This window comes from Spermophilus citellus, assembly GCF_964194105.1.
Source record: "Spermophilus citellus genome assembly, chromosome: 11".
Classification (NCBI taxonomy): domain Eukaryota; kingdom Metazoa; phylum Chordata; class Mammalia; order Rodentia; family Sciuridae; genus Spermophilus; species Spermophilus citellus.
Genome location: NC_138192.1, coordinates 10,178,560 through 10,190,974, shown reverse-complemented (window position 1 = coordinate 10,190,974; position 12,415 = coordinate 10,178,560).

Here is a 12,415-nt window from a genome sequence, read left to right as displayed (position 1 = left end):
ACGGTTTGTGCTAGCTTCTTGAAACTTGACACAATAAAGTAGTTTCACGTTCTATCTCTACGTTTTGTTTCCTCTTGATGTAGCCCAATGCAGTGACTGGCGAGAAACACTTTCATGGAAAGGGGTTGCCAGGCTTCCCAAAATTACGAATCTCCAGAAATCTCAGCAAATATTTTTTCACCCAAACTGAATGATACTTTCAGGTAATGATCAGTACACTAAGGCGACTTGGTTCCCCAAATTTCGTTCTTCTATGTTGAAGCGTTCGTTTCCAGTAACAGTTTGAATTTTTAGGTTTCACTCTGTTTTCTCCTATATTGATAGATGTATTTGTAACACTAAATCCAACACGGTTTGTGCTAGCTTCTTGAAACTTGACACAATAAAGTAGTTTCACGTTCTATCTCTATGTTTTGTTTCCTCTTGATGTAGCCTTAAGCAGTGACTGGCGAGAAACACTTTCATGGAAAGGGGTTGCCAAGCTTCCTAAAATTACGAATCTCCAGAAATCTCAGCAAATATTTTTTCACCCAAACTAGATGATACTTTCAGGTAATGATCAGTACACTAAGGCGACTTGGTTCCCCAAATTTCGTTCTTCTATGTTGAAGCGTTCGTTTGCAGTAACACTTTGAATTTTTAGGTTTCACTCTGTTTTCTCCTATATTGATAGATGTATTTGGAACTCTAAATCCAACACGGTTTGTGCTAGCTTCTTGAAACTTGACACAATAAAGTAGTTTCACGTTCTATCTCTACGTTTTGTTTCCTCTTGATGTAGCCCTAAGCAGTTACTTGCGGGAAACACTTTCATGGAAAGGGGTTGCCAAGCTTCCTAAAATTACGAATCTCCAGAAATCTCAGCAAATATTTTTTCACCCAAACTGGATGATACTTTCAGGTAATGATCAGTACACTAAGGCGACTTGGTTCCCCAAATTTCGTTCTTCTATGTTGAAGCGTTCGTTTCCAGTAACACTTTGAATTTTTAGGTTTCACTCTGTTTTCTCCTATATTGATAGATGTATTTGGAACTCTAAATCCAACAGTGTTTGTGCTAGCTTCTTGAAACTTGACACAATAAAGTAGTTTCATGTTCTATCTCTACGTTTTGTTTCCTCTTGATGTAGCCCTAAGCAGTAACTGGCGAGAAACACTTTCATGGAAAGGGGTTGCCAAGCTTCCTAAAATTACGAATCTCCAGAAATCTCAGCAAATATTTTTTCACCCAAACTGAATGATACTTTCAGGTAATGATCAGTACACTAAGGCGACTTGGTTCCCCAAATTTCGTTCTTCTATGTTGACGCGTTCGTTTGCAGTAACACTTTGAATTTTTAGGTTTCACTCTGTTTTCTCCTATATTGATAGATGTATTTGGAACTCTAAATCCAACACGGTTTGTGCTAGCTTCTTGAAACTTGACACAATAAAGTAGTTTCACGTTCTATCTCTACGTTTTGTTTCCTCTTGATGTAGCCCTAAGCAGTGACTGGCGAGAAACACTTTCATGGAAAGGGGTTGCCAGGCTTCCCAAAATTACGAATCTCCAGAAATCTCAGGAAATATTTTTTCACCCAAACTGATTGATACTTTCAGGTAATGATCAGTACACTAAGGCGACTTGGTTCCCCAAATTTCCTTCTTCTATGTTGAAGCGTTCGTTTCCAGTAACAGTTTGAATTTTTAGGTTTCACTCTGTTTTCTCCTATATTGATAGATGTATTTGTAACACTAAATCCAACACGGTTTGTGCTAGCTTCTTGAAACTTGACACAATAAAGTAGTTTCACGTTCTATCTCTATGTTTTGTTTCCTCTTGATGTAGCCTTAAGCAGTGACTGGCGAGAAACACTTTCATGGAAAGGGGTTGCCAAGCTTCCTAAAATTACGAATCTCCAGAAATCTCAGCAAATATTTTTTCACCCAAACTAGATGATACTTTCAGGTAATGATCAGTACACTAAGGCGACTTGGTTCCCCAAATTTCGTTCTTCTATGTTGAAGCGTTCGTTTCCAGTAACACTTTGAATTTTTAGGTTTCACTCTGTTTTCTCCTATATTGATAGATGTATTTGGAACTCTATATCCAACAGTGTTTGTGCTAGCTTCTTGAAACTTGACACAATAAAGTACTTTCACGTTCTATCTCTACGTTTTGTTTCCTCTTGATGTAGCCCTAAGCAGTAACTGGCGAGAAACACTTTCATGGAAAGGGGTTGCCAAGCTTCCTAAAATTACGAATCTCCAGAAATCTCAGCAAATATTTTTTCACCCAAACTGAATGATACTTTCAGGTAATGATCAGTACACTAAGGCGACTTGGTTCCCCAAATTTCGTTCTTCTATGTTGAAGCGTTCGTTTGCAGTAACACTTTGAATTTTTAGGTTTCACTCTGTTTTCTCCTATATTGATAGATGTATTTGGAACTCTAAATCCAACACGGTTTGTGCTAGCTTCTTGAAACTTGACACAATAAAGTAGTTTCACGTTCTATCTCTATGTTTTGTTTCCTCTTGATGTAGCCCTAAGCAGTGACTGGCGAGAAACACTTTCATGGAAAGGGGTTGCCAGGCTTCCCAAAATTACGAATCTCCAGAAATCTCAGCAAATATTTTTTCACCCAAACTGGATGATACTTTCAGGTAATGATCAGTACACTAAGGCGACTTGGTTCCCCAAATTTCGTTCTTCTATGTTGAAGCGTTCGTTTCCAGTAACAGTTTGAATTTTTAGGTTTCACTCTGTTTTCTCCTATATTGATAGATGTATTTGGAACTCTAAATCCAACAGGGTTTGTGCTAGCTTCTTGAAACTTGACACAATAAAGTAGTTTCACGTTCTATCTCTACGTTTTGTTTCCTCTTGATGTAGCCCTAAGCAGTAACTGGCGAGAAACACTTTCATGGAAAGGGGTTGCCAAGCTTCCTAAAATTACGAATCTCCAGAAATCTCAGCAAATATTTTTTCACCCAAACTGAATGATACTTTCAGGTAATGATCAGTACACTAAGGCGACTTGGTTCCCCAAATTTCGTTCTTCTATGTTGACGCGTTCGTTTGCAGTAACACTTTGAATTTTTAGGTTTCACTCTGTTTTCTCCTATATTGATAGATGTATTTGGAACTCTAAATCCAACACGGTTTGTGCTAGCTTCTTGAAACTTGACACAATAAAGTAGTTTCACGTTCTATCTCTACGTTTTGTTTCCTCTTGATGTAGCCCTAAGCAGTGACTGGCGAGAAACACTTTCATGGAAAGGGGTTGCCAGGCTTCCCAAAATTACGAATCTCCAGAAATCTCAGCAAATATTTTTTCACCCAAACTGAATGATACTTTCAGGTAATGATCAGTACACTAAGGCGACTTGGTTCCCCAAATTTCCTTCTTCTATGTTGAAGCGTTCGTTTCCAGTAACAGTTTGAATTTTTAGGTTTCACTCTGTTTTCTCCTATATTGATAGATGTATTTGTAACACTAAATCCAACACGGTTTGTGCTAGCTTCTTGAAACTTGACACAATAAAGTAGTTTCACGTTCTATCTCTATGTTTTGTTTCCTCTTGATGTAGCCTTAAGCAGTGACTGGCGAGAAACACTTTCATGGAAAGGGGTTGCCAAGCTTCCTAAAATTACGAATCTCCAGAAATCTCAGCAAATATTTTTTCACCCAAACTAGATGATACTTTCAGGTAATGATCAGTACACTAAGGCGACTTGGTTCCCCAAATTTCGTTCTTCTATGTTGAAGCGTTCGTTTGCAGTAACACTTTTAATTTTTAGGTTTCACTCTGTTTTCTCCTATATTGATAGATGTATTTGGAACTCTAAATCTAACAGTGTTTGTGCTAGCTTCTTGAAACTTGACACAATAAAGTAGTTTCACGTTCTATCTCTACGTTTTGTTTCCTCTTGATGTAGCCCTAAGCAGTAACTGGCGAGAAACACTTTCATGGAAAGGGGTAGCCAAGCTTCCTAAAATTACGAATCTCCAGAAATCTCAGCAAATATTTTTTCACCCAAACTGAATGATACTTTCAGGTAATGATCAGTACACTAAGGCGACTTGGTTCCCCAAATTTCCTTCTTCTATGTTGAAGCGTTCGTTTCCAGTAACAGTTTGAATTTTTAGGTTTCACTCTGTTTTCTCCTATATTGATAGATGTATTTGTAACACTAAATCCAACACGGTTTGTGCTAGCTTCTTGAAACTTGACACAATAAAGTAGTTTCACGTTCTATCTCTATGTTTTGTTTCCTCTTGATGTAGCCTTAAGCAGTGACTGGCGAGAAACACTTTCATGGAAAGGGGTTGCCAAGCTTCCTAAAATTACGAATCTCCAGAAATCTCAGCAAATATTTTTTCACCCAAACTAGATGATACTTTCAGGTAATGATCAGTACACTAAGGCGACTTGGTTCCCCAAATTTAGTTCTTCTATGTTGAAGCGTTCGTTTGCAGTAACACTTTGAATTTTTAGGTTTCACTCTGTTTTCTCCTATATTGATAGATGTATTTGGAACTCTAAATCCAACACGGTTTGTGCTAGCTTCTTGAAACTTGACACAATAAAGTAGTTTCACGTTCTATCTCTATGTTTTGTTTCCTCTTGATGTAGCCTTAAGCAGTGACTGGCGAGAAACACTTTCATGGAAAGGGGTTGCCAAGCTTCCTAAAATTACGAATCTCCAGAAATCTCAGCAAATATTTTTTCACCCAAACTGGATGATACTTTCAGGTAATGATCAGTACACTAAGGCGACTTGGTTCCCCAAATTTCGTTCTTCTATGTTGAAGCGTTCGTTTCCAGTAACACTTTGAATTTTCAGGTTTCACTCTGTTTTCTCCTATATTGATAGATGTATTTGGAACTCTAAATCCAACAGGGTTTGTGCTGGCTTCTTGAAACATGACACAATAAAGTAGTTTCAAGTTCTATCTCGATGTTTTGTTTCCTCTTGATGTAGCCCAATGCAGTGACTGGCGAGAAACACTTTCATGGAAAAAGGTTGCCAGGCTTCCCAAAATTACGAATCTCCAGAAATCTCAGCAAATATTTTTTCACCCAAACTGGATGATACTTTCAGGTAATGATCAGTACACTAAGGCGACTTGGTTCCCCAAATTTCGTTCTTCTATGTTGAAGCGTTCGTTTCCAGTAACAGTTTGAATTTTTAGGTTTCACTCTGTTTTCTCCTATATTGATAGATGTATTTGGAACTCTAAATCCAACACGGTTTGTGCTAGCTTCTTGAAACTTGACACAATAAAGTAGTTTCACGTTCTATCTCTATGTTTTGTTTCCTCTTGATGTAGCCCAATGCAGTCACTGGCGAGAAACACTTTCATAGAAAGGGGTTGCCAGGCTTCCCAAAATTACGAATCTCCAGAAATCTCAGCAAATATTTTTTCACCCAAACTGGATGATACTTTCAGGTAATGATCAGTACACTAAGGCGACTTGGTTCCCCAAATTTCGTTCTTCTATGTTGAAGCGTTCGTTTCCAGTAACAGTTTGAATTTTTAGGTTTCACTCTGTTTTCTCTTATATTGATAGATGTATTTGGAACTCTAAATCCAACACGGTTTGTGCTAGCTTCTTGAAACATGACACAATAAAGTAGTTTCACGTTCTATCTCTACGTTTTGTTTCCTCTTGATGTAGCCCAATGCAGTGACTGGCGAGAAACACTTTCATGGAAAGGGGTTGCCAGGCTTCCCAAAATTACGAATCTCCAGAAATCTCAGCAAATATTTTTTCACCCAAACTGGATGATACTTTCAGGTAATGATCAGTACACTAAGGCGACTTGGTTCCCCAAATTTCGTTCTTCTATGTTGAAGCGTTCGTTTCCAGTAACACTTTGAATTTTTAGGTTTCACTCTGTTTTCTCCTATATTGATAGATGTATTTGGAACTCTAAATCCAACAGTGTTTGTGCTAGCTTCTTGAAACTTGACACAATAAAGTAGTTTCACGTTCTATCTCTACGTTTTGTTTCCTCTTGATGTAGCCCTAAGCAGTAACTGGCGAGAAACACTTTCATTGAAAGGGGTTGCCAAGCTTCCTAAAATTACGAATCTCCAGAAATCTCAGCAAATATTTTTTCACCCAAACTGAATGATACTTTCAGGTAATGATCAGTACACTAAGGCGACTTGGTTCCCCAAATTTCGTTCTTCTATGTTGAAGCGTTCGTTTGCAGTAACACTTTGAATTTTTAGGTTTCACTCTGTTTTCTCCTATATTGATAGATGTATTTGGAACTCTAAATCCAACACGGTTTGTGCTAGCTTCTTGAAACTTGACACAATAAAGTAGTTTCACGTTCTATCTCTATGTTTTGTTTCCTCTTGATGTAGCCCTAAGCAGTGACTGGCGAGGAACACTTTCATGGAAAGGGGTTGCCAGGCTTCCCAAAATTACGAATCTCCAGAAATCTCAGCAAATATTTTTTCACCCAAACTGGATGATACTTTCAGGTAATGATCAGTACACTAAGGCGACTTGGTTCCCCAAATTTCGTTCTTCTATGTTGAAGCGTTCGTTTCCAGTAACAGTTTGAATTTTTAGGTTTCACTCTGTTTTCTCCTATATTGATAGATGTATTTGGAACTCTAAATCCAACACGGTTTGTGCTAGCTTCTTGAAACATGACACAATAAAGTAGTTTCACGTTCTATCTCTATGTTTTGTTTCCTCTTGATGTAGCCTTAAGCAGTGACTGGCGAGAAACACTTTCATGGAAAGGGGTTGCCAAGCTTCCTAAAATTACGAATCTCCAGAAATCTCAGCAAATATTTTTTCACCCAAACTAGATGATACTTTCAGGTAATGATCAGTACACTAAGGCGACTTGGTTCCCCAAATTTCGTTCTTCTATGTTGAAGCGTTCGTTTCCAGTAACACTTTGAATTTTTAGGTTTCACTCTGTTTTCTCCTATATTGATAGATGTATTTGGAACTCTATATCCAACAGTGTTTGTGCTAGCTTCTTGAAACTTGACACAATAAAGTACTTTCACGTTCTATCTCTACGTTTTGTTTCCTCTTGATGTAGCCCTAAGCAGTAACTGGCGAGAAACACTTTCATGGAAAGGGGTTGCCAAGCTTCCTAAAATTACGAATCTCCAGAAATCTCAGCAAATATTTTTTCACCCAAACTGAATGATACTTTCAGGTAATGATCAGTACACTAAGGCGACTTGGTTCCCCAAATTTCGTTCTTCTATGTTGAAGCGTTCGTTTGCAGTAACACTTTGAATTTTTAGGTTTCACTCTGTTTTCTCCTATATTGATAGATGTATTTGGAACTCTAAATCCAACACGGTTTGTGCTAGCTTCTTGAAACTTGACACAATAAAGTAGTTTCACGTTCTATCTCTATGTTTTGTTTCCTCTTGATGTAGCCCTAAGCAGTGACTGGCGAGAAACACTTTCATGGAAAGGGGTTGCCAGGCTTCCCAAAATTATGAATCTCCAGAAATCTCAGCAAATATTTTTTCACCCAAACTGGATGATACTTTCAGGTAATGATCAGTACACTAAGGCGACTTGGTTCCCCAAATTTCGTTCTTCTATGTTGAAGCGTTCGTTTCCAGTAACAGTTTGAATTTTTAGGTTTCACTCTGTTTTCTCCTATATTGATAGATGTATTTGGAACTCTAAATCCAACAGGGTTTGTGCTAGCTTCTTGAAACTTGACACAATAAAGTAGTTTCACGTTCTATCTCTACGTTTTGTTTCCTCTTGATGTAGCCCTAAGCAGTAACTGGCGAGAAACACTTTCATGGAAAGGGGTTGCCAAGCTTCCTAAAATTACGAATCTCCAGAAATCTCAGCAAATATTTTTTCACCCAAACTGAATGATACTTTCAGGTAATGATCAGTACACTAAGGCGACTTGGTTCCCCAAATTTCGTTCTTCTATGTTGACGCGTTCGTTTGCAGTAACACTTTGAATTTTTAGGTTTCACTCTGTTTTCTCCTATATTGATAGATGTATTTGGAACTCTAAATCCAACACGGTTTGTGCTAGCTTCTTGAAACTTGACACAATAAAGTAGTTTCACGTTCTATCTCTACGTTTTGTTTCCTCTTGATGTAGCCCAATGCAGTGACTGGCGAGAAACACTTTCATGGAAAGGGGTTGCCAGGCTTCCCAAAATTACGAATCTCCAGAAATCTCAGCAAATATTTTTTCACCCAAACTGAATGATACTTTCAGGTAATGATCAGTACACTAAGGCGACTTGGTTCCCCAAATTTCCTTCTTCTATGTTGAAGCGTTCGTTTCCAGTAACAGTTTGAATTTTTAGGTTTCACTCTGTTTTCTCCTATATTGATAGATGTATTTGTAACACTAAATCCAACACGGTTTGTGCTAGCTTCTTGAAACTTGACACAATAAAGTAGTTTCACGTTCTATCTCTATGTTTTGTTTCCTCTTGATGTAGCCTTAAGCAGTGACTGGCGAGAAACACTTTCATGGAAAGGGGTTGCCAAGCTTCCTAAAATTACGAATCTCCAGAAATCTCAGCAAATATTTTTTCACCCAAACTAGATGATACTTTCAGGTAATGATCAGTACACTAAGGCGACTTGGTTCCCCAAATTTAGTTCTTCTATGTTGAAGCGTTCGTTTGCAGTAACACTTTGAATTTTTAGGTTTCACTCTGTTTTCTCCTATATTGATAGATGTATTTGGAACTCTAAATCCAACACGGTTTGTGCTAGCTTCTTGAAACTTGACACAATAAAGTAGTTTCACGTTCTATCTCTATGTTTTGTTTCCTCTTGATGTAGCCCTAAGCAGTGACTGGCGAGAAACACTTTCATGGAAAGGGGTTGCCAGGCTTCCCAAAATTACGAATCTCCAGAAATCTCAGCAAATATTTTTTCACCCAAACTGGATGATACTTTCAGGTAATGATCAGTACACTAAGGCGACTTGGTTCCCCAAATTTCGTTCTTCTATGTTGAAGCGTTCGTTTCCAGTAACAGTTTGAATTTTTAGGTTTCACTCTGTTTTCTGCTATATTGATAGATGTATTTGGAACTCTAAATCCAACAGGGTTTGTGCTAGCTTCTTGAAACTTGACACAATAAAGTAGTTTCACGTTCTATCTCTACGTTTTGTTTCCTCTTGATGTAGCCCTAAGCAGTTACTGGCGGGAAACACTTTCATGGAAAGGGGTTGCCAAGCTTCCTAAAATTACGAATCTCCAGAAATCTCAGCAAATATTTTTTCACCCAAACTAGATGATACTTTCAGGTAATGATCAGTACACTAAGGCGACTTGGTTCCCCAAATTTCGTTCTTCTATGTTGAAGCGTTCGTTTGCAGTAACACTTTGAATTTTTAGGTTTCACTCTGTTTTCTCCTATATTGATAGATGTATTTGGAACTCTAAATCCAACAGTGTTTGTGCTAGCTTCTTGAAACTTGACACAATAAAGTAGTTTCAAGTTCTATCTCTACGTTTTGTTTCCTCTTGATGTAGCCCTAAGCAGTAACTGGCGAGAAACACTTTCATGGAAAGGGGTTGCCAGGCTTCCCAAAATTACGAATCTCCAGAAATCTCAGCAAATATTTTTTCACCCAAACTGAATGATACTTTCAGGTAATGATCAGTACACTAAGGCGACTCGGTTCCCCAAATTTCCTTCTTCTATGTTGAAGCGTTCGTTTCCAGTAACAGTTTGAATTTTTAGGTTTCACTCTGTTTTCTCCTATATTGATAGATGTATTTGTAACACTAAATCCAACACGGTTTGTGCTAGCTTCTTGAAACTTGACACAATAAAGTAGTTTCACGTTCTATCTCTATGTTTTGTTTCCTCTTGATGTAGCCTTAAGCAGTGACTGGCGAGAAACACTTTCATGGAAAGGGGTTGCCAAGCTTCCTAAAATTACGAATCTCCAGAAATCTCAGCAAATATTTTTTCACCCAAACTAGATGATACTTTCAGGTAATGATCAGTACACTAAGGCGACTTGGTTCCCCAAATTTCGTTCTTCTATGTTGAAGCGTTCGTTTCCAGTAACACTTTTAATTTTTAGGTTTCACTCTGTTTTCTCCTATATTGATAGATGTATTTGGAACTCTAAATCCAACAGTGTTTGTGCTAGCTTCTTGAAACTTGACACAATAAAGTAGTTTCACGTTCTATCTCTACGTTTTGTTTCCTCTTGATGTAGCCCTAAGCAGTAACTGGCGAGAAACACTTTCATGGAAAGGGGTTGCCAAGCTTCCTAAAATTACGAATCTCCAGAAATCTCAGCAAATATTTTTTCACCCAAACTGAATGATACTTTCAGGTAATGATCAGTACACTAAGGCGACTTGGTTCCCCAAATTTCGTTCTTCTATGTTGAAGCGTTCGTTTCCAGTAACACTTTGAATTTTTAGGTTTCACTCTGTTTTCTCCTATATTGATAGATGTATTTGGAACTCTAAATCCAACACGGTTTGTGCTAGCTTCTTGAAACTTGACACAATAAAGTAGTTTCACGTTCTATCTCTATGTTTTGTTTCCTCTTGATGTAGCCCTAAGCAGTGACTGGCGAGAAACACTTTCATGGAAAGGGGTTGCCAGGCTTCCCAAAATTACGAATCTCCAGAAATCTCAGCAAATATTTTTTCACCCAAACTGGATGATACTTTCAGGTAATGATCAGTACACTAAGGCGACTTGGTTCCCCAAATTTCGTTCTTCTATGTTGAAGCGTTCGTTTCCAGTAACAGTTTGAATTTTTAGGTTTCACTCTGTTTTCTCCTATATTGATAGATGTATTTGGAACTCTAAATCCAACAGGGTTTGTGCTAGCTTCTTGAAACTTGACACAATAAAGTAGTTTCACGTTCTATCTCTACGTTTTGTTTCCTCTTGATGTAGCCCTAAGCAGTTACTGGCGGGAAACACTTTCATGGAAAGGGGTTGACAAGCTTCCTAAAATTACGAATCTCCAGAAATCTCAGCAAATATTTTTTCACCCAAACTGGATGATACTTTCAGGTAATGATCAGTACACTAAGGCGACTTGGTTCCCCAAATTTCGTTCTTCTATGTTGAAGCGTTCGTTTCCAGTAACACTTTGAATTTTTAGGTTTCACTCTGTTTTCTCCTATATTGATAGATGTATTTGGAACTCTAAATCCAACACGGTTTGTGCTGGCTTCTTGAAACATGACACAATAAAGTAGTTTCACATTCTATCTCTATGTTTTGTTTCCTCTTGATGTAGTCCAATGCAGTGACTGGCGAGAAACACTTTCATGGAAAGGGGTTGCCAGGCTTCCCAAAATTACGAATCTCCAGAAATCTCAGCAAATATTTTTTCACCCAAACTGGATGATACTTTCAGGTAATGATCAGTACACTAAGGCGACTTGGTTCCCCAAATTTCGTTCATCTATGTTGAAGCGTTCGTTTCCAGTAACAGTTTGAATTTTTAGGTTTCACTCTGTTTTCTCCTATATTGATAGATGTATTTGGAACTCTAAATCCAACAGTGTTTGTGCTAGCTTCTTGAAACTTGACACAATAAAGTAGTTTCACGTTCTATCTCTACGTTTTGTTTCCTCTTGATGTAGCCCTAAGCAGTAACTGGCGAGAAACACTTTCATGGAAAGGGGTTGCCAAGCTTCCTAAAATTACGAATCTCCAGAAATCTCATCAAATATTTTTTCACCCAAACTGAATGATACTTTCAGGTAATGATCAGTACACTAAGGCGACTTGGTTCCCCAAATTTCGTTCTTCTATGTTGACGCGTTCGTTTGCAGTAACACTTTGAATTTTTAGGTTTCACTCTGTTTTCTCCTATATTGATAGATGTGTTTGGAACTCTAAATCCAACACGGTTTGTGCTAGCTTCTTGAAACTTGACACAATAAAGTAGTTTCACGTTCTATCTCTATGTTTTGTTTCCTCTTGATGTAGCCCTAAGCAGTGACTGGCGAGAAACACTTTCATGGAAAGGGGTTGCCAGGCTTCCCAAAATTACGAATCTCCAGAAATCTCAGCAAATATTTTTTCACCCAAACTGAATGATACTTTCAGGTAATGATCAGTACACTAAGGCGACTTGGTTCCCCAAATTTCCTTCTTCTATGTTGAAGCGTTCGTTTCCAGTAACAGTTTGAATTTTTAGGTTTCACTCTGTTTTCTCCTATATTGATAGATGTATTTGTAACACTAAATCCAACACGGTTTGTGCTAGCTTCTTGAAACTTGACACAATAAAGTAGTTTCACGTTCTATCTCTACGCTTTGTTTCCTCTTGATGTAGCCTTAAGCAGTGACTGGCGAGAAACACTTTCATGGAAAGGGGTTGCCAAGCTTCCTAAAATTACGAATCTCCAGAAATCTCAGCAAATATTTTTTCACCCAAACTAGATGATACTTT